This window comes from Paroedura picta, chromosome 2 (assembly GCF_049243985.1).
Source record: "Paroedura picta isolate Pp20150507F chromosome 2, Ppicta_v3.0, whole genome shotgun sequence".
NCBI classification, from domain to species: domain Eukaryota; kingdom Metazoa; phylum Chordata; class Lepidosauria; order Squamata; family Gekkonidae; genus Paroedura; species Paroedura picta.
Genome location: NC_135370.1, coordinates 177,629,375 through 177,651,368, shown reverse-complemented (window position 1 = coordinate 177,651,368; position 21,994 = coordinate 177,629,375). Strand labels below are relative to the sequence as shown.

At 49.7% G+C, this 21,994-nt stretch overlaps 1 protein-coding gene and 1 long non-coding RNA gene across 2 annotated transcripts in view; one reads left to right on the top strand and one right to left on the bottom strand.

Moving 5' to 3' along the window:
- Positions 1–21,994, top strand: part of MNAT1 (MNAT1 component of CDK activating kinase) — a 160,829-nt gene that overhangs the window by 20,055 nt on the left and 118,780 nt on the right. The gene's annotated exons all lie outside the window — the stretch shown is intronic.
- LOC143828854 (uncharacterized) lies at positions 182–14,466 on the bottom strand. Its single transcript, XR_013227936.1, has 3 exons — positions 12,546–14,466; positions 6,296–6,401; positions 182–269 (listed from the first exon to the last, which is right to left on the bottom strand). It is a non-coding gene; the product is annotated as an uncharacterized LOC143828854 (long non-coding RNA).

Below are 21,994 nucleotides of genomic sequence, written 5' to 3'. Positions count from 1 at the left end.
TAGTCCACTTGTATACGGCACTGGTCAGGCCACACCTGGAGTCCTGTGTGCAGTTCTGGAGGCCTCACTTCAAGAAGGACGTCGATAAAATTGAAAGGGTACAGAGGAGAGCGACGAAGATGATCTGGGGTCAAGGGACCAAGCCCCATGAAGATAGGTTGAGGGACTTGGGAATGTTCAGCCTGGAGAAAAGGAGGTTGAGAGGGGACATGATAGCCCTCTTTAAGTATTTGAAAGGTTGTCACTTGGCAGGATGCTGTTTCTGTTGGCTGCAGAGGAGAGGACATGCAGTAATGGGTTTAAACTACAAGTGCAATGATATAGGCTAGATATCAGAAAAAATGTTTTCACAGAGTAGTTCAGCAGTGGAATAGGCTGCCTAAGGAGGTGGTGAGCTCCCCCTCACTGGCAGTCTTCAAGCAAAGGTTGGATACACACTTTTCTTGGATGCTTTAGGATGCTCTGGGCTGATCGTGCGTTTAGCAGGGGGTTGGACTAGATCATAGAATAGAATCATAGAGTTGGAAGGGGCCATACAGGCCATCTAGTCCAGGCTGAACATTCCCAAGTCCCTCAACCTATCTTCATAGGGCTTGGTCCCTTGGGTGGCCTGTATGGCCCCTTCCAACTCTATGATTCTATGATCACACCCCAGTGGCTCTCCAGACACGAGCAGCCTTGCCCCTCAGCAAAAAGGCAGGTTGCACACCGCCCGCATCTGCGTCAGGAAGGTCCCCCTTTCCTAGAAATGTGTGTGTATACGCACCTGTTCAGGATGACATGGGAAAATGGCTTGGCCTGTGAGAAGAACACCGTGTCCTCACATCTCTCCTTTTGAAAGGGTAATGAATGCAAGGCAGGTGAGTCAGCCTTTTGTGCCCAGGCACCAGGTGCATATCTGGCCGTTTCCTTTTCGGGGATGGCATGTTAAAACACACCCTGGCATTCACTCTGTCGGCAAACACTCCAGACTGCGGAGAGCTTAGTGTGTGTGTTTGCGGGCCTGCGTCCGGGCTATGTGTGTTTGTGTGTATGGTGACCCTTTATCCTTAACAACCCAGCCTTCACGGGGCTTCCTGTTATGGCATCAGCACAGAGTCAAACCTTGGGATGGTTCTGACCTTATATTCCTCAGGAAGAAGGCCTTCCCCATAACAGGTGCGGGGAAAGGAGAAAGGGCAGATATCGTAGAGAGCAAACACACCTGTCTGTCACTTAGATCAGTCTTCCTCTGCTTTTTTTTTACTGTTGAAGAAGAAGAAGAGTTGGTTCTTATATGCCGCTTTTCCCTACCCGAAGGAGGTTCGAAGCGGCTTATAGTCGCCTTCCCTTTCCTCTCCCCACAACAGACACCCTGTGGGGTGGGTGAGGTTGAGAGAGCCCTGATATCAGTGCTCGGTCAGAACAGTTTTATCAGTGCCGTGGGGGTGGGTGGGAGTGATGCCTGTGCTCCCCCTGGCCCGGTCTTACCCCCTTTCTCTTTTTCCTTTCTATCTCTTCCTACATCTCTGTAATTTTCTCTTGGTCTTCTTCTCCCTCTCTTTCTTTCTACATTTCTCTCTGTCCTTTCTATCTCTCTCTCTTCCTTTGTTACTTTCCTTCTACCTATACTCCTGTCTGACACTCTCTTTCCCGTCTTTCTTTTCTTTACTTTTTCTTCCTCCTTTTCTATCCTTTCTTTATCTTTCTTAATCATTCTCTTCCTTTTTACCTCCCTGTCTCCTTGCTATTTCTCCCCCTCCCTCCATGCTAGTTGTATCAGCTACAACGGGCTTTAATTCTAGTGATAAATATGGTAACATGTACAGGCTAAATAAACAAATAACAAACAAACATTGAATAAATATTTGTTAAAGGGCAGACAGCAGGATCAGATCCTGGAGTTACTGTAGTGTTGCCATCTCTGGGTCAAGTTTGGGAAATTCCTGGAGGCTTATGGGCGGAGCCTGGGAAGAGCTGGGTGTTGGAGGGGAGGGGCCTCCGCAGGGTTCAGTGCGATAGAACCTAACTGATAAAGGAGAGAAGAGTTGTAAGGCACTTGGGTCCCCATTGGCAGGAAATTTGGTGGGGTATAAATCAAGCCATGCTGGAGAAAAGTCCCTTGGACTGCAAGGCGAACAAACCGGTCAGTCCTAGAGGAGATCAGCCCTGACTGCTCCTTAGAAGGCCAGATCCTGAAGATGAAGCTCAAATACTTTGGCCACCTCATGAGAAGGAAGGACTCCCTGGAGAAGAGCCTAATGCTGGGAGCGATCGAGGGCAAAAGAAGAAGGGGACGACAGAGAATGAGGTGGCTGGATGGAGTCACTGAAGCAGTCGGTGCAAACTTAAATGGACTCCGGGGAATGGTAGAGGACAGGAAGGCCTGGAGGATCAGTGTCCATGGGGTCGCGATGGGTCGGACACGACTTCGCAACTAACAACAAAATCAAGCCAATAACATAATTGGAGGAGGGATGGGATTTTTAGCCGTCATGTTAGTAGATTGATGTTTTAATGGGAATTTTAATGGGATTAGTTGTTGTGACCTGCCTCGAGCCTATCGGGAGAGGCGGGAAATAAATCTAATAATAATAATAATAATAATAATAATAATAATAATAATAATAATAAGTTATTCTCCGTCGCCTGGAGATCGGTTATAATTCCAAGCAATGCCCAGGCTCCCCCTGAAGGTTGGGAACCCTAAGCCACAAGGTCTCCCTTGGACTCCCTAAGGTTGCCAGCTTTGGGTTCGGAAACACCTGAAGATTTTTTGCGGTGGGGTTGCAGACGGGAGCGACGTCAGCAGGGTATAATGCCAGCGTGGGCATTTCCCCGAAGGGAACTGACCTCTTGTCACCTGCAGGTGGTTGTCATCCCAGGAGATCTCTGACGTACCCCAACTGGGGACTTCCTTGACTTCCACCCCCCCATTTGCAACAGAGAGATGCCTCCCTTCACTTGTGGTGATCTGCAAGATCCGTGGAATCCCCACCAGAACTCAGGGAGGTTTAGTACTTTTGAACATGGGGCGAGCGTCCGAATTGTCCCGAGGGGGCCGCACGTAGCCGTCTTGATTGGAGTGGGCCCCCCACGTGGGGTTTAAATAAAACAGGGCAGTCGGTAAGCGTGCCAAGGTGCTGAATGTTCCAAAATGGGGTATGTAAAGTAATATCCCACCCCCCTGTGCCCTAAAGCAGGGGAATCGATACGTTGTGGAGCAGCTTTCGCACAAAGAGACATACAATTATCCGGGGAATAGAGAGCGACTCCAGTGCTGAAAGGGCGGGGGTGTGCAGATCTTAAAAGCTGTGCCTTGGGGACCCCTTGGAAGGCCAGCAGCGGAGGGCTTTCTGGAACATAATCTTTTCCCTGCCAATAGCGGAGGGTTTTTTTTAGAAGTGCCAACGAAAAGACTAGAGTAGGGATTCCCAACCAGAGGTCCAAGGACTCCCAGGGGGCCACGAGAGCTCTGGAGGGGGGGGGGTCTGAGGCCTTTCCCTGCCTGCTTTGATAGACCTGGCCACAGGCTGGGGGACTGGCTTGTTCCGTTTCTCCTGCTCTTTGTCTCCCGGGTATGAGCGCTCTCGTGGTTTCGGGGAAGAAGGAGAAGAAGAGTTGGTTCTTATATGCCGCTTTTCCCTACCTGAAGGAGGCTCAAAGTGGCTTCCAGTCGCCTTCCCTTTCCTCTCCCCACAACAGACACCCTGTGGGGTGGGTGAGGCTGAGAGAGCCCGGATATCACTGCTCGGTCAGATCAGCTTTATCAGTGCCTTGGTGAGCCCAAGGTCACCCAGCTGGTTGCATATGGGGGAGCGCAGAATCGAACCTAGCATGCCAGATTAGAAGTCCGCACTCCTAACCACTACACCAAATGCTGGCAGGGGCTCATGGGAATTGTAGTCCATGGACATCTGGAGGACCCCAGGTTGACTACCCCTGTGTTAGGGGATTGGAAGTCTGGTTCCTGTAGTAGGTAGGGGTAGGTGTAGCCCTGCCATGCTGGCAGTGGCTCATGGTAATTGTAATCCGTGGACGTCTGGAGAGCCACACTTGGCCCACCCCTGCCATAGGGACTCCCAACCTGACTCTCCCCCCGACGTTTTTGTCCTCACAACTCCCCTCCATTTCAGTCCTCACAACAACCCTGCGAGGGAGGTTAGGCTGAGACCGTGTGGCTGGCCCAAGGCCACCTGGCAGGCTTCAGTGGTAGAGTGGGGACTCAAGCTTGGGTCTCCCCAGAGCCTTTTAAAACTTAGGTCCTCTGGCCACTGCAGTGACGGCAACCAAAAATAACCCCCCCCCTTTCATGAGCCTAGAGAAGCTGAGATGAGCCGCCTCCTGTGGAAGAGGTGGATTTTCTGCGCCCCTTGTGCTTTCTAAACCCCTGGTGTCCTTCAAAAGCCGTTCCCTGCCTCCCGTGACCTTTCCAAGTACACAAGGTACAGACCGAAGCGAGTGTCACCCTGCTCCCCCCCCCCAATTTTTAGAAGCCAGGCATAAGAAGAAGAAGAAGAAGAAGAAGAGTTGGTTCTTATATGCCGCTTTTCTCTACCCAAAGGAGTCTCAAAGCGGCCTACATTCTCCGTCCCTTCCTCTCCCCACAACAGACACCCCGTGAGGTGGGTGAGGCTGAGGGAGCCCTGATATCACTGCTTGGTCAGAACAGCTTTATCAGTGCCGTGGAGAGCCCAAGGTCACCCAGCTGGCTGCATGTGGGGGAGTGCAGAATCGAACCAGGCATGCCAGATTAGAAGTCCGCACTCCTAACCACTACACCAAACTGGCTCTACAGTAGCAATCCTTGCACCTTTCTTACCGCCTCCCCCACTCCCCCCCACCCCACCCCTTGCGGTTTTTGAAGCCCGAAAGCAGGCTGGCTCAATGGTTAGATAAAAGCCCGAAAATTAAGGAAGCGGCTTCCCTTAATGGGGATCTGAAAGATTTATGAAAAAAGCCTCTTTGATACGGGCGACGTTAAAAGACGACTCATGAGAGCTTGGAGTGGGCTGGTTGGGATGGACGTGGAAGGGGGTCCGTCCCCACACCCCCCGCCCCGGCCGCCCCCAGGGAAGGTACTGTGCATATGGCCAGTACTGGTGTCTGTTGCAGTAATGAAGGAAAGGGGTGAACTCACGGGTGGGCGACATATGGCGGGCGGAGGAGCAGAGGGGCCTCCCAAGGCTCTCCGTGACCTATGCGCACCTGTTCAGAGCATTGAAAACAGTCACTTTCCTCTGGCGAGATGTGGCGGGGGGGGGCTGTTGGAAGGGGAAGAAGAGCTTTTCACTGCCTGAAGGAGTCCCTCTCTCAGCTGCTCCCGTACCCCTGTCCCTGCCCCTCCCCACAACAGACATCCTGGGAGGTAGGTGGGGCTGAGAGAGCTCTGACAGAACTGCTCCCTGCAAGAAACAGTCCTAAGAGACCTGTGACTATTATTATTATTATTATTGAATTTATTTCCCGCCACTCCCTTGCGGCTCGTGGCGGGTTACAACAGTATAAACCCCATAAAATACATTAAAACCAATTAACACGTCAATATTAATGACTACCTGGCAAGAGCGGCTAATCAACTACCCATTCCCCCTTAGCAAGTGGAGAGGGGATACTGATGGTACTCATGTCTAATCCCAATCCTCAGGTCCCGGGGGGGCGTAGGTGTTAAGCCTGGTCTCAACCGTAAACCTGACTAGTCAGAGATCACCCAGCTGGCCGCATGTGGAGGAGGACTGGGGAATCAAACCCGGCTCTCCAGATTAGAGTCCACCGCTCTTAACCACTGCACCATGCTGAATCTATCTACGAGGCAGGTGGGGCTGAGAGAGCTCTAAGAGAACTGCTCTGAAACAATTGTCCTATGAGAACAGAGACTGGCCCAGGGTCACCCATCTGGCTGCCTGTGAAGGAGAGGGGAATTAAACCCAGTTCTCCAAATTATCGTTCACCACTCTTAATCACTACACCACAATGGCTTTACCTGTGAGGTAGGTGGGGCCGAGAAAGCTCTAAGAGAACTGCTCTTTGAGAACAGCTCTAAGAGAATTACGACTGGCCCAAAGTCACCCAGCTGGGGACTCAAACCTGGTTCTCCAGATTAGAGGCTGCAGCTCATAACCATGGCACCAAGCTGTTGGAGTAGGTACATACAATTGTGACCAGCAAATAGGATTGCCAACTTCCAGATGGCACCTGGAGATCTTCTGCTATTACAGCTGATCTCTGACTGACTAAGGTCAGTTCTCCCGGAGAAAATGGCTGGCTTGGAGGGTGGACCCTGCGGCAATAGGCCCTACTGAGGTTCGTTACCTACCTCTCCCCAGGTTCCATACCCCAAACTCCAGGTTTCTTCTAACTCCGAGCTGTGAAGGTTCAAGGGGGGCAGGTTACAGTGGATGATCGAGAGGGTTGTGAATGTCCTGCAAAGAGAGCCAGTTTGGTGTAGTGGTTAGGAGTGCGGACTTCTAATCTGGCATGCCGGGTTCGATTCTGCGCTCCCCCACATGCAACCAGCTGGGTGACCTTGGGCTCGCCACGGCGCTGATAAAATTGTTCTGACCGGGCGGTGATATCAGTGCTCTCTCAGCCTCACCTACCCTACAGGGTGTCTGTTGTGGGGAGAGGAATGGGAAGGCGACTGTAAGCCGCTTTGAGCCTCCTTCGGGTAGGGAAAAGCGGCATATAAGAACCAACTCTTCTTCTTCTTCTTCTAGTGCAGGGGGTTGGACTAGATGACCCAGGAGGTCCCTTCCAACTCTATGATTCTATGATTCTAAATTCCGTCTAAACCTCCGGAAGAAGTTCCTGACAGAGCGGTTTCTCAGTGGAACAGGCTTCCTCGGGAAGTGGTGGGTTCTCCATCTTTGGAGATGTTTAAACAGAGGCTGGAGAGCCATCTGACAGAGAGGCTGATTCTGTGAAGGTTCAAGGGGGTGGCAGGTGACAGTAGATGAGCGAGAGGGTTGTGAGTGTCCTGCACAGTGCAGGGGGTTGGACTAGATGACCCAGGAGGTCCCTTCCAACTCTATGTTTCTATGATTCTAAATTCCGTCTAAACATCCGGAAGAAGTTCCTGGAAGTTAGAGTGGTTCTTCAGTGGAACAGGCTTCCTCGGGAGATGGGGGGTTCTCCGTCTTTGGAGATTTTTAAGCAGAGGCAGATGGTGAGTGGGTGGCCTGAAGGGATTGTGTTGGTGCTTGGCTCTTGCAACCCCTTCTTGCATATTCAGGGAAATGTCAATTGCCACTTTGGGAGGCAAATTTCTTTTAGGCCAGGGATTCTGGATTTTTTGGCAGGGGGGCATCATCTGGGCAAAGAATAGGGGTCACTGTGGGTGGACAGGTAGTTGTGAGTTTCCTTCATTCTCCAGGAAGTTGGACTAGATGACCCTGGAGGTTACTCGGTTCATTAATTTTAATTTTTTAGACATTTATTGGCAGTCCTGATTCTGATTTTAAAGTTTGGTCTTTTATGTCTTTCTATTAATTTATTTTACTTATGTTGTAAGTCACACAGAGTTTCACAAGATGGAAGGGCAGTTCATATAATTATTTTAATTGAAAATTTTAAAACAATAAGACAAAGTTAAAAAAACAAAACCAGGGAGAGAACTGATATATAAGAAAGAAAAAGGAATAAAAGAGAAAGTCAAAAAGTATCATAACAAAGTTTGAGTCCAGCCAGGGGCACCTTTAAGGTATCCCTTGATTCAAACTTTCTTCTGCTTCTTCAGACTGACACGGCTACCCACCTGAATCTATAAAGGTCTCAGTTAAACTTTTGATTTTTTGGGTGACAAAAACATATATATCAGTCCAAACTAATAAGCATGTCATAAAATTACTGATTATTAGATGATTGCAAAGTTATAGCAGAAAATCTTTCTTTATAAAATCTCCAGCAGTCTCTCTATTTATCATGTAATCCAATCTAAGAAAATTTCTTCTGCTGCTGCCCCCCCGCCCCCTCCCCTGTCCTCAACTCTACAAATCATCAAAGCCAGTTTGGTGTAATGGTTAGAAATGCAAACTTCTAATCTGGCATGCCGGGTTCGATTCTGCACTCCCCCACATGCAACCAGCTGGGTGACCTTGGGCTCCCCACAACGCTGATAAAACTGTTTTGACCGAGCAGGAATATCAGGGTTCTCTCAGCCTCACCCACCTCACAGGGTGTCTGTTGTGGGGAGAGGAAAGGGAAAGCGAATGGAAGCTGCTTTGAGCCTCCTTCGGGTAGAGAAAAGCGGCATATAAGAACCAACCTTCTTCTTCTTCAGTTCTCTCAGGGCTCTCTCAGCCTCCCCTCCCTCACAGGGTGTCTGTTGTGGGGAGAGGAAAGGGAAGGCGACTGTAAGCCGCTTTGAGCCTCCTTCGGGTAGAGAAAAGCGGCATATAAGAACCAACTCCTCTTCTTCTTCAGTAATATCAGGGCTCTCTCAGCTTCACCCACCTCACAAGGTGTCTGTTGTGGGGAGAGAAAAAGGAAGGCGAATGGAAGCCGTTCTGAGACTCCTTCGGGTAGAGAAAAGCGGCATATAAGAACCAACTCCTCCTCTTCTTCTTTTTTTTGGGGGGAGGGCAGGTCATAAATGTTTTAAGTGAATAAATGAACCCTTTTGGCTGAGAATGGCCAGCCGCTGTAGGTTTGATCGTCCCCTTTGCCTGGGACTGCGACAGACCATAATATTTCTGGACCATGCTATGTGGCAGGGCAAGCTGGCGTTGGCTGGGATATTCAGAAACTACGCAGCCTGCCGTAGGAGGAAACTCTATAACCTCAGGGCAGTTATGGATATTTCAAAAGCCAACACCCATGAACCTGACATTTATCAATATTCTTTGTTGGCCTCACCGGTTGGATTGCTTGAGGCTGCACTGTGAAGAAGCAGGGATGCCAACTACGGGTTGGGAAACACCTGGAGATTCTGGGGGTGGTGTCAGGAGCAGGTGGGATTGGGGGCGGGGAAGGAGTAGAATGCTATGGAGTCCACCCTCCAAAATAGCAGGGCCCTTAGCTCTTCCTGGAGCTCATTCTACCAGGGAGGGGCCAGGAGCAAGAAGGCTCTGGCTCTGGTCCAATTCATGGTGTGGTACAGGCCTGCCGAAGGTTAGTTGTCCTGTTCAGAGACCAGTTTTGGTGGTGGCTGCCTCCTCCCCCCCAGTCCCCTACCCTCCATCCATTTGGGGAACTAGTACTCATAAAATCATAGAATCATAGAATCATAGAGTTGGAAGGGACCTCCTGGGTCATCTAGTCCAACCCCCTGCACTGTGCAGGACACTCATAACCCTCTCGCTCATCCACTGTCACCTGCCACTCCTTTGCCTTCACCCCTTTGCCTTCACTGTCCCACATTGTATCGTACCGTGATCGTAACTGTATATAAAGTGGAATCGATGCAGGAATTTCCTGGAGAAATGTCCCTTCTCATCATCTACCGCAGTGCCATCTGAGCAATCCGTTGCGTCCCTTAGAAATTCCTTCCCCCTCCCCTGGCTTGGGCTGAACAGAAAAGCACCTGCGTGTCAGGTGGAGAGATTGCCATCTATTTCCTCATTGAAACAAATTGTTCCCTTCGAGCTTTCTGAAGCTCGGGGCCTTTCCTGGATTCTTTCTTTTGGCAGGGCCCTCCTGCTTCTGAGGCAAAATGAGTCGTAACCACGTTCCCGATCTGGAGCATTGCAAAACGCCGGGCCCTCCTGGCTGTATTTCTTTTAAAGCTCCATTCCTGCCTTTTAGAATGCTTTGCTTCCTTTTTGGGCTGCATTTGAAAATCCCTTGGCTTAAAAGAAACCAGTGGGGTCCCTGCAAGAAATGCGCGGGTGCGGAAGAGAGTGGCGATCGCATGGGGGGGGGCGGTGGTGAAGGCACCTTCCTCTTCCTCTTCCTCTTCCTCTTCCTCTTCCTCTTCCTCTTCCTCTTCCTCTTCCTCTTCCTCTTCCTCTGTAAGGCAACTTGTGTGTTCCCGTGTGGGGAAGTTCAGAAATGGTTTTCCTGGGCTCTACTCTGTTGTTCAGCCAGCAACTGAGTGTCCCTTTATAACCATAATAATCACAGCCATTAATTCTTTATTGAAGCATTTATAAGCTATTAAGCACTGTATCAAATGTAAAAAATAACAGGACTGTGACTCATGAACTGCCTAACTGCTGGTGTGGCCTTTAGCGGTGATGAGTTTTATGAACAAAATGGCAGGGTACGTTAGGACAGCTGGGACGCAGCTGGTCTTGAACCCGTGAATTAATGGGTGTCAATGGCAGGGGGATTATATTCTTCTTCTTCTTCTTCTTCTTCTTCTTCTTCTTCTTCTTCTTCTTCTTCTTCTTCTTCTTCTTCTTCTTCTTCTTCTTCTGTAGGCCGCTTTGAGACTCCCTCGGGTAGAGAAAAGCGGCATATAAGAACCAACTCTTCTTCTTCTTCTTCTTCTTCTTCTTCTTCTTCTTCTTCTTCTTCTTCTTCTTCTTCTTCTTCTTCTTCTTCTTCTGTAAGCCGCTTTGAGACTCCTTTGGGTAGAGAAAAGCGGCATATATGAACCAACTCTTCCTCTTCTTCTTCTTCTTCTTCTTCTTCTTCTTGTTCTTCTTCTTCTTCTGTAAGCCGCTTTGAGACTCCCTCGGGTAGAGAAAAGCGGCATATAAGAACCAACTCTTCTTCTTCTTCTTCTTCTTCTTCTTCTTCTTCTTCTTCTTCTTCTTCTTCTTCTTCTGTAGGCCGCTTTGAGACTCCCTCGGGTAGAGAAAAGCGGCATATAAGAACCAACTCTTCTTCTTCTTCTTCTTCTTCTTCTTCTTCTTCTTCTTCTTCTTCTTCTTCTTCTTCTTCTGTAAGCCGCTTTGAGACTCCTTTGGGTAGAGAAAAGCGGCATATATGAACCAACTCTTCCTCTTCTTCTTCTTCTTCTTCTTCTTCTTCTTCTTCTTCTTCTTCTTCTTCTTCTTCTTCTTCTTCTTCTTCTTCTTCTTCTGTAAGCCGCTTTGAGACTCCTTCAGGTAGAGAAAAGCGGCATATAAGAACCAACTCTTCTTCTTCTTCTTCTTCTTCTTCTTCTTCTTCTTCTTCTTCTTCTTCTTCTTCTTCTTCTTCTTCTTCTTCTTCTTCTTCTGTAGGCCGCTTTGAGACTCCCTCGGGTAGAGAAAAGCGGCATATAAGAACCAACTCTTCTTCTTCTTCTTCTTCTTCTTCTTCTTCTTCTTCTTCTTCTTCTGTAAGCCGCTTTGAGACTCCTTCAGGTAGAGAAAAGCGGCATATAAGAACCAACTCTTCTTCTTCTTCTTCTTCTTCTTCTTCTTCTTCTTCTTCTTCTTCTTCTTCTTCTTCTTCTTCGATTTAGTGCCTTTTTAATGGGGGTGCATGGTGTTGGGTGCTATTCCTGAGGCAGCAAAAGAGGGCCATGGGAGGGCCGTGGCTCAGTGGTAGAGCATCTGCTTGGCATGCTGAAAGCTCCAGGTTCGATTCCCGGCATCTCCCGTTAAAAGGATTGGATGGTGGGTAATGTGAAAGACTTCCACCTGAGATCTTGGTGAGCTGCTGTCAGTCAGAGTAGACAGTACTGACTTTGATGAACTAAGGGCCTGATTTGGCAGCTTCACAGTGGCCTCGATCAGGGCCAGGGCCTTTTTGGTCCTGGCCCCTACCTGGTGGAATGAGCTCCCGGCAGAGCTACGGGCCCTGCAGGATTTGTCAACTTTCCGCAGGGCCTGTAAGATGGATCTCTTCCACCAGGTTTACGGTTAAGGCCAGTGCAGGAGGAAGATCTGGTTGGGCCCCTTCATCATGTATACCACTGAGATGTCTGCCACCCCTCACTATCTTGGGTGATGGTTTTTTGACACAGCCCCTGCAGCCTGGCTGTCAAGCGTTCCACGGAGTGTAGGACTAATTTTTTCTTACCCTGTAGAGGTTCTTTATGTACTATTTTGTGTGGTTGTAATGGGGTTTTCATTGGGGTTTTTCTTATGGAACTTTTTGTTATGGGACTTTTTGCTCTGATATTTCTGAAAAGCCACTATGGGCAGAACACTATCCAGAACACATTTGGGTGTCCGGCCTGCGCTTCTGCCTGCGCCCAGATTGGGCCGGCTCCTGGAGTGCCCATCTCCAGAAGCCGGTCGTGGTGGGCCAACTGGCAGCACAATGCACCAGCCTGACTGGCTGTGGGGATGGCACCCCAGCCGGCAGCGTGACCTTCTGCTTCACTGCCATGCGCCCTGTGCCCGCCTGCCAAGCCGACGGCCCCGTCGCAAGCCACTACGGTAGGTTGGGTGGTGTTGGCTCCCTCTGGGGGCACCCAGCTCTAGCACCCATTGCATTCCTGCATACAACGGGCTTTCAGGATAGTAATCATAATAATGTACGGGCCTGACCGTGATCCCACCCCGTTCCGACCGCCTTTCCTTTGCAGTTCAGTGCCCGCCGCATTTCCTTTCCCAAACCTGGTGGGCTAGTCACTTCCAGTAACGAGGAGAAAAGCACGGAAAAACAGGTGCAGAGAAGGAAGGAGGGACAGGGAAGCAGACCCGCAGGCGATTGCTTTGGGGAACTGAGAAAGGTAAACGTAGACACACCTTTTCGCTTCGGATCCGTGTTTGCTCGCCGACAAGCCCAAACTTCACAATATCTCGAAAAAAAAGAAGTCCCGAGTGGTATGGATCTCCTTGCCTTTCGAAAAAAAGAAAGAAATCTGCCCGACTCCGTGAGCCGAAAGTGTTTTCTCAGGCGGCGTGGGTGAAATAAGTAAACAGTCGTATGACTCTTGAGCATTGCCGAGAGAGTCTTTCCCGCCAGCCAGGAAGTTGCACAAGGAGTTGGCCATCTGTCGGGAGCAGCGTTCGCGATCCTCAAACGGGACTCTTTCTCAAGGTGGTTTATCTTGGCACCTCTTGGTGTAATTTAGCGGGCTGCGTCGGGCTGCGTCTCGGCAGAACTTCAAGAGATGTGCTCAGAATGAAAGGGCAGATTTTTTGTGCGGAAGGGGCAATTATCTGTTTTCAAAAGCGACTGTCCATTAACAACTCCCTCTTTCCTGTGCTGGGGAAATATACTGAAACATGATGTTTGTGTCCCCGTCCCCCCGGGCAAGTGTGTGAGAGCATCTGTTTGCCCAGCACGCTAATGGATGTTGAAGTGGCCTTTTTTGCGCCTTGGGTAAACGCTGTGTTTAACCTGGCACGGCGTCCCCATTGTGCAGGGGTTTATTTTGCTGACGTGACGATGGCTTCTTTTAAAATAGTCGTAGGGTTGGGTATATATAAACACTCAAGGACATTCTAAGCCTCGCCGGTTTGCTCGCTGTCGAAACGTCGCAGCGCCTCTCGGAGAGCTTGAGCAATCGTCTTTGGCTTCCCAGGCTTGGGGCCCGCTGAGCCGCAAGGAGGTGACATCAGAGCCATGTGACAGGAAGTCGAGGAACCAAACTTATGGCCTCCCTGGTGTCAAGTCCGGGACCGTGGGCAGCAGAATAAGAAAACTGGAGGTGGGAAATACCATCCCAGCACCGGGCGGTGCCTTTTCCAGCCTTTTGACCTTGGAGGAACCCCTGGAATATTTTTTAGGCTTTGAGGAATCCCGGAAGTGGTGCCATCCCTGCATTTCAGTGAGGCCACAGTTGGACGGCTTCTGGAGTTCTGAGCCCGCTGGTGGACCTTCTGATGGCACCTGAGTTTGGGCCACTGCGTGACATAGAAAGTTGGCCAGGATGGGCCATTGGCCTGACCCAGTATGGCTTCTCTTATTTTCTTATCTCTGAGGCATTGATGCTGTCTGCTTGGTGCTTGGGGGGCAACAGTGGGAGGGCTACAGGTCCTGCTGATGGACCTCCTTAATGCCCCTGAGTTTTGTCAACCGTGAGACAAAGAGTGTTGGCCTGGATGGACCATTGGCCTGATTCAGCATGGCTTCTCTTACGCTCTTATGACCAAGCGACCCAAATGGGAGGTGATGGAATTGATTTACTCTGCCCTGGTTTGGTCTCACTTGGACAACTGTGGGCAGCCCAGTTGAAGAGGGATGTAGACAAACTGGAGTGTGTCTAGAGGAGGGCAACAAAGATGGTGAGGGGTTTGGAGACCAAGATGTATGAAAAAAGATTGGGAGAGCTTGGTCTGTTTAGCCTGGAGAGGAGACGACCGAGAGGGGATCTGGTAACCGAGTATTTAAAAGGCTGCCATGTAGAGGATGGAGCAGAGTTGTTCTCTCTTGCCCCGGAGGGATGGACCAGAACCAATGGGATGAAATTAATTCAAAAGAAATTCTGTCTAAACATCAGGCAGAAATTCCTGACAGAGTGGTTTCTCAGTAGAACAGGCTTCCTCGGGAGGTGGTGGGTTCTCCATCTTTGGAGATTTTTAAAGCAGAGGCTAAATAGACATCTGACGGAGAGGCTGATTCTGTGAAGGTTCAAGGGTTCCAGGAGGTCCCTTCCAACTCTATGATTCTAAATTCCATCTAAACATCTGGCGGACATCTTTGGTGGGGATCACCAATCTGTTTCGGGGGATACGGACAAGCAGATGGCCCTTGAGGTATGCAGAACTTGCACCACGTATGGCCTTGAATTCAATTTTGGCAAGAATTTTGTAATGCTTTTCAAAGGAGTTAAAAGAATTGCGCAGGATGATTTGACATGGGAGGCAGTTCCCGGTTTGGGTCCATTCTTAGAGCCATCTCTGCAGGGTCAGCGTACTCAAAATATATTTCTAGCCTCTGAATGTTTGCCAGGAGAACATAATAGAACCTCTGCTCATGATATAAAAGCTGGTCCTCCCTCAGCTCTCCCAACCGTGCTGTTTTATTATTTTGCCACTGAAGAACCCCATGGTAGCTAACAGGTCGAAGAGCATCTTTACGAAAGGAGCAGAATCTCTTATAACCGCAAGACGGAGTTTTTCTGGCTGGACCTTTGTCTGTTTCTCCAGGCAACCGATCCGAGCAAACTGCCAAGTGTGTGGGCGAGGGTTATTGCTTTAACATGTACTCTGGCGTTCTCCAGAAACGGGGGAACAACCACTTGAAGTAACATTTCTGAAGTCGGCCCTCAAAGTGCTGAGTTGCAGCTAAGTTGCCATCCAAATATTTAGGTTGAGTGTGGAAAGCCATGCGCTTGGCGGGCTGGAGACATTGGCCATTCCCTCGCTCACATTCCTGGCTAGAAACATTGAGTCTTGCCAGCTTTGTGCAACTGGCTCAGGAGGAGCTGGGGCAGGAGGTGGACTCCCTTCCGCACAAACGATTCCCATTGTTGTTGTTGTTAGGTGCGCAGTCGTGTCCGATCCATCGCGACCCCATGGACAATGATCCTCCAGGCCTTCCTGTCCTCTACCATTCCCCGGAGTCCATTTAAGTTTGCACCGACTGCTTCAGTGACTCCATCCAGCCACCTCATTCTCTGTCGTCCCCTTCTTCTTTTGCCCTCGATCGCTCCCAGCATTAGGCTCTTCTCCAGGGAGTCCTTCCTTCTCATGGGGTGGCCAAAGTATTTGAGTTTCATCTTCAGGATCTGGCCTTCTAAGGAGCAGTCAGGGCTGATCTCCTCTAGGACTGACTGGTTTGTTCGCCTTGCTGTCCAAGGGACTCGCAAGAGCGGCTTACAGTTGCCTTCCCTTCCTCTCCCCACGTGTGGGAGAACTGTGACTGGCCCAAGGTCACCCAGCAGGCCTCATGTCTCTCAAAGTGACTTACAGTCGCCTTTCCTTACTCTCACAGATACAGTGTGAGGAAGGTGGGACCAAGAGAGCTCTGAGAGACCTGTGACTATATAAAAAAAAAAGATTCATAGCTCAGACTCTGCCCATCCTAGTAGTTCTTTCATTTCTTCTTTGGATCTGTTTGGCTATACTCTGAATCCATTATATACCAGGCCTAGACAAATTCTCATTGGCTGTAGGATTCAGCCTCAAAATTTAGGAGCTAGATTCATTTGTTGGCTTTTTATATATTTTTAATGGCTAAGCGGTCTAATTATTGCTCCCACAAAGCCAAAGCCTGATATTTTCACAGTTTCTTATCATTTTATGAAAGCTGTACCATAGGATAGCGATCCCCAACCTGTGGGCCACGGACCACATGTGGTCCGTCGACTAATTGGAGGTGGGCCGCGAAGGACGCCTTCTCTCCCCCCCCCGGCCCTTTACAACACATTTCGGGTGTCCTTGTCTCCCATCACTCCCAGATGGGACTATCTCGTTGCAGAGAAACAAGCTCAGGGTTCCCATTGATTTGTCATTGTCATGAGTTAAAATTTCCATGAAAATAAAATGTTCCTCATGTTCATTGTGGTGGCGTGTCTGTCTCTTATTTTGAAGGGAGGTTTAAACATTACCATGGCGATCAGAGAGCGTTAGGGCAGTGGTTGAGAGTAGAGGAGTAAACTACCCCCCCCACCAGGCCTCAGTAAAATTGTCAAGCGTTGAGTGGTCCCCGGTGATAAAATGGTTGGGGACCACTGCCATAGGACATCAGTAGAGGGGCAACCCTGGTTGTCATACCCGCAAGGCACTCTCCAGTCTGGCCAAACCATCAAGCAATAGTTTTCGTTGAATCAGGCTTTTTCAACCAGGGTTCTATTTCAGTTGAGATGGAATTCAGAATCATAGAATCATAGAGTTGGAAGGGACCTCCTGGGTCATCTAGTCCAACCCCCTGCACTATGCAGGACACTCCCAACCCTCTCGCTCATCCACTGTCACCTGCCACCCCCTTGAGCCTTCGCAGAATCAGCCTCTCCGTCAGATGGCTCTCCAGCCTCTGTTTTAAAATCTCCAAATCTGGAGAATCCACCACCTTCTGAGGAAGCCTGTTCTCACAGCAACCATGTGGGGGGGGGGGGGGGTCAGGTGATGTGGGTGTGAATGACCCAGCAAGCTTCCATGACCGAATGAGGTTTAGACTTGACTCAATGGGCCATTGGCCTGATTCAGGCTTTCTCGACTTTTTTACCATTGAGAAACCCCTGAAAATTTCTTCGGGCTCCAGAAACCCCAGAAGCGGCACCATCATGCAGAATAGGAAGCAGAACTGTGGACATGCCCACCCGGGGACCCTCCCCTCCCCACCCCCTCCAGTCTAGGCCCATCACTGGCCATTTTGAGAAGGGTGTGTGGGTGGACATGACCATATATGATCCTATCACCTGATAAATGTGTAAAAAATGTTTAAAATATATTAAACATTAATTAACTCGCACCTATTCAGGAAACCCCAAGGTGGAGAAAGCTTTGCTTGGTTCAACGAGATCTGAACACAATGGAAAAATGGGCAAATGAGAACAAGATGCAATTTAATAAAGATAAGTGTAAAGTTCTGCATCTGGGTCAGAAAAATGAAAAGCATGCCTACTGGATGGGGGATACGCTTCTAGGTAACACTGTGTGTGAACGAGACCTTGGGGTACTTGTGGATTGTAAACTAAACATGAGCAGGCAGTGTGATGCAGCGGTAAAAAAGGCAAATGCCATTTTGGGCTGTATCAACAGAGGCATCACATCAAAATCACAAGATGTCATAGTCCCATTGTATACGGCACTGGTCAGACCACACCTGGAGTACTGTGTGCAGTTCTGGAGGCCTCACTTCAAGAAGGACGTCGATAAAATTGAAAGGGTACAGAGGAGAGCGACGAAGATGATCTGGGGCCAAGGGACCAAGCCCTATGAAGATAGGTTGAGGGACTTGGGAATGTTCAGCCTGGAGAAAAGGAGGTTGAGAGGGGACATGATAGCCCTCTTTGTATTTGAAAGGTTGTCACTTGGAGGAGGGCAGGATGCTGTTTCTGCTGGCTGCAGAAGAGAGGACACGCAGTAATGGGTTTAAACTTCAAGTACAACGATATAGGCAGGAAAAAGTTTTTCACAGTCAGAGTAGTTCAGCAGTGGAATAGGCTGCCTAAGGAGGTGGTGAGCTCCCCCTCACTGGCAGTCTTCAAGCAAAGGTTGGATACACACTTTTCTTGGATGCTTTAGGATGCTTAGGGCTGATCCTGCGTTGAGCAGGGGGTTGGACTAGATGGCCTGTATGGCCCCTTCCAACTCTATGATTCTGTGATTCTAACATGGCTTCTGTTATAGTTCTTTAACCTGAAGCTGGCTATCCTAATCTTGGACCACATCAGATTCTCTCAAACAACAGAAGGCCTTTTGCTGGCAAACCACCGAAAGCCGGTCAAAGGTCCTGTGTGTCACAAGCAGAGATCTTCCCTTCTGTCTGCTGCTGAAGCTCTCAACGTATGCCCGAAATGTGCGCCAGATGGTGGGGAAACCAATAGACTCTCCAGCCCTCAGTTGGCCTCATTGGTGACCCGCAGCACCCTGGTCCTGTTTGGCTAGAGGTTAGGTTTATCAGCCCTCATCCTACCCTCAGCTGCCTCCAGTTATTGCTTCAGGAATTTAGCTTTGCTCCTGATTCAGTGGTATTGATGTGCTTCCTGTCACGTAAATGTATGAAAAATGCCTCATATAGGTACACATGGCCAGATGGGCTACTTTGAAGAAGAGCAGGTTTTGCCTAAGGAGGTGGGGAGCTCCCCCTCACTGGCAGTCTTCAAGCAAAGGTTGGATACACACTTTTCTTGGATGCTTTAGGATGCTTTGGGCTGATCCTGCATTGAGCAGGGGGTTGGACTAGACGGCCTCTATGGACCCTTCCAACTCTATGATTGTATGATTCTATGGCCTGTATGGCCCCTTCCAACTCTATGATTCTATGATTCCATGATTCTATGGCCTGTGTGGCCCCTTCCAACTCTATGATTCTATAATGCCCCACTTTTCTCTGTCTGTTGTATCTGTTGTGGGGAGAGGAAGAGTCGGTTACGTAAGCCGCTTTGAGACTCCTTTGGATAGTAAAAAGCTGAGGGAGCTCTGGCAGGACTGCTAGGTCACAACAGCGCTATCAGGGCTGTGATTGGCCCAAGGTCACCCAGCTGGCTGCATGTGAAGGAGTGGGAAATCCAACCTGGCTCACCAGACTAGAAGCCACTGCTCTTAACCACTACTTAACTGCTCTTAACCACTTGCTGGATCTCCACTCTTAACCATGACACCACGCTGGAGTGGAGATTCAGACTCAGAGCTCCTGATTAGACTCTGCTACTCTTAACCATAACACTGTTGGCTCTCCCCACAACAGACACCTTGTGAGGGAGGTGGGACTGCAGGAGCTCTGGGAGAGCTGTCACCCAGCAGGCTTCTCATGGAAGAAGAGTGGAGATTCAAACCCAGCTCTTCAAATCAGTCTGCCACTTTCACACAAAACCAGAGGGTTTGATTCCCCACTTCTCCTCCCCATGCCAGCTGGGTGACCTTGGGCTGTCCCTGTTCTCTCAGAGCTCTCTCAGCCATACCTACCTCACAGGGTATCTTTTTTGGAAGAGGGAGGGAAGATGATTGTAAGCTCCATAGAGAAGATAGAGCACAGTTGTTTTCTGTTGCCCCAGAAGGTCGGACCAGAACCAGTAGCTAGAAATTAATTCAAAATTATTTTCATCTAAATATCCGGAAGAAGTTCCTGACAGTTAGAGCAGTTCCTCAGTGGAACAGGCTTCCTGGGGAGGTGGTGGGTTCTCCATCTTTGGAGATTTTTACACAGGGGCTGGAGAGCCATCTGACGGAGAGGCTGATTGGGAGTGGGTGGGCAGGAAGGGATGTGCCAGGGTTTGTCTCTTGTGGCCCTTCCTCGCATACCCAGGGAATTGCCAGTTGCCACTGTGGGATGGTAGGTGAATTTCCTCCTGGCCAGACCAGGGAGGATCACTTGGGCATGAAATTGTGGTCACTGGGCTACCCTGACTAGTTATGAATTTCCTGCAATGTGCAGGGGGTTAGACTAGATGACCCTGGAGGTCCCTTCCATGATTCTAAGCCGATTTGAGACGCCTTCAGACAGTATGACGCGGGGTACAAATAACCTGGCTGTTCTTTTCCTGAGCTTATGTGAAAGCCCCACCTGGCTTAGAATTGTTTCATTCTGTTAGAGGAGTTTTGACCGATACCAGTTACAATAGTTTCCTATTGTTGAAAGGGAGCCCTATTTATTTCCCTGTGGCGCACCAGAGGAAGGCTGGGACAGCTCTCATGGGTGTGTGGGAACCTCTCTTCAGGTGAGAGACACCTAGAAAAAAGCAGCAAAAGGATGGGTTTTTATACCTCACTTTTCTCTACTATCGGGTGACTCAAAGTGGCTTACAATCTCCTTCCCTTCCTCTCCCCACAGCAGGCACCTTGTATTGTAGGAGAGGCAGAGGGAGCTCTGAGAGAACAATGACTAGCCCAAGGGCACTCAGTTTGGCTGTATTTTTTTGGGGGGGGGGAATAAAAGCTGACCCTCCAGATTAGAATCTACCAGTCTTTACATTACAACATGCTGGCTCTTCTCACAACAGGCACCTTGTGAGGTAGGTGGGGCTGAAAGAGCTCTGAGAGAACTGGGACTGGCCCAAGGTCCCCCTGCAAGCTTCATGTGGAGGAGGATTGGGGAATCGAACCTGGCTCTCCAGATGAGAAGAAGAGATAGTTTTTATATCCTGCTTTCTTCTACCTTAAGGCATCTCAAAGCACCTTCCCTTCAGCTCCCCACAACAGGCACTTAATGAGGCAGGTGGGGCTGAGGGATCTCTGAGAGAACTGTGACTGGCCCAAGATCACCCAGCAGGCTCCACGTGTCAAAGAATTGGGGAATCACACCTGGTTCTCCGGATCAGAGTTCGCTGCTTCTCTACAAAATGCTTCCCATCCCGAGAACCTTACGGCAGGGGTAGTCAACTTGTGGTCCTCCAGATGTCCGTGGACTACAATTCCCATGAGCCCCTGCCAGCATTTGCTGGCAGGGGCTCATGGGAATTGTAGTCCACGACCATCTGGAGGACCGCAGGTTGACTACCCCTGCCTTACGGGACATCGTGATCTAGGTGTTGTAGCGGCGTAAAGAGAAATTACGACAGGCTCGTAGCTCAGGCCGGGCTAGGCTCAGCTAAACAATCAACAAGTGTTTTCCTTGTATTTAGGTTCCGCACCCACGGAACTGCCTGTTGGTTGAGCATTGCAGCTGTCAGGCGTGAACAAGGCAGACGGAGAGCCAGTGGGCTGTAGCACAGAGCAGGGTCCCCGGACATCTGTCCTGGTGCCTGCTTCATTTTTCAGGAAGCAAGCAGGGTCCAGCAGCTTTTGCCCATTGGGGGTTCTGAATGGCCGCTCCTTCCCAAATTTCTATAGGTTTGTTCTAAGATTTGGACTTATTTCAGAACTGAACCACGTCCCTCTGACCTCGCCCCATTTCTGCCCCAGGCCAAAGCTGTTTTTGGAAATAGCCAACCCCACATGCCATTAAGCTCTTCGAAAGGCTAATCTTCCTTCTGAAATCCAGTCGAACTAGCTCTGTTGACCTTGTAAACAAATAGCTGCTGTTGCTTAGTTTTGGGTTCTGGGGGAAGGAGAATTTGGTCCATTTGCTGGGTCTTGGAAAATCAGGGTTCCTGCTCATCCATGTCAGTTTGGTGTCCTGGTTAGGAGTGCGGACTTCTAATCTGGTGATTCTGCACTCCTCCACATGCGGCCAGCTGGGTGATCTTGGGCTCGCCACAGCACTGAGAAAGCTGTTCTGACCGAGCAGGAATATCAGGCCTCTTTCAGCCACCCCCTACCTCACAGGGTGTTTGTTGTGGGGAGAGGAAAGGGAAGGCCCTTTGAGACTCTTTCGGGTAGAGAAAAGTGGCATATAAGAACCAACTCTTCTTCTTCTTCAGTAATATCAGGGCTCTCTCAGCCTCACCTCCCTCACAGGGTGTCTGTTGTGGGGAGAGGAAAGGGAAGGCGACTGTAAGCAGCTTTGAGCCTCCTTCGGGTAGAGAAAAGCGGCATATAAGAACCAACTCTTCTTCTTCTTCAGTAATCTTAGGGCTCTCTCAGCCTCACCCACCCCACAGGATGTTGGTGGGAGTGGGCAGGATTTGAGACGGGGGTGGGGTGGGCAACAGTAGAGTCGAATACCCTTATGGAGTCTGCCCTCCAAAGCAGACAATGTTCAG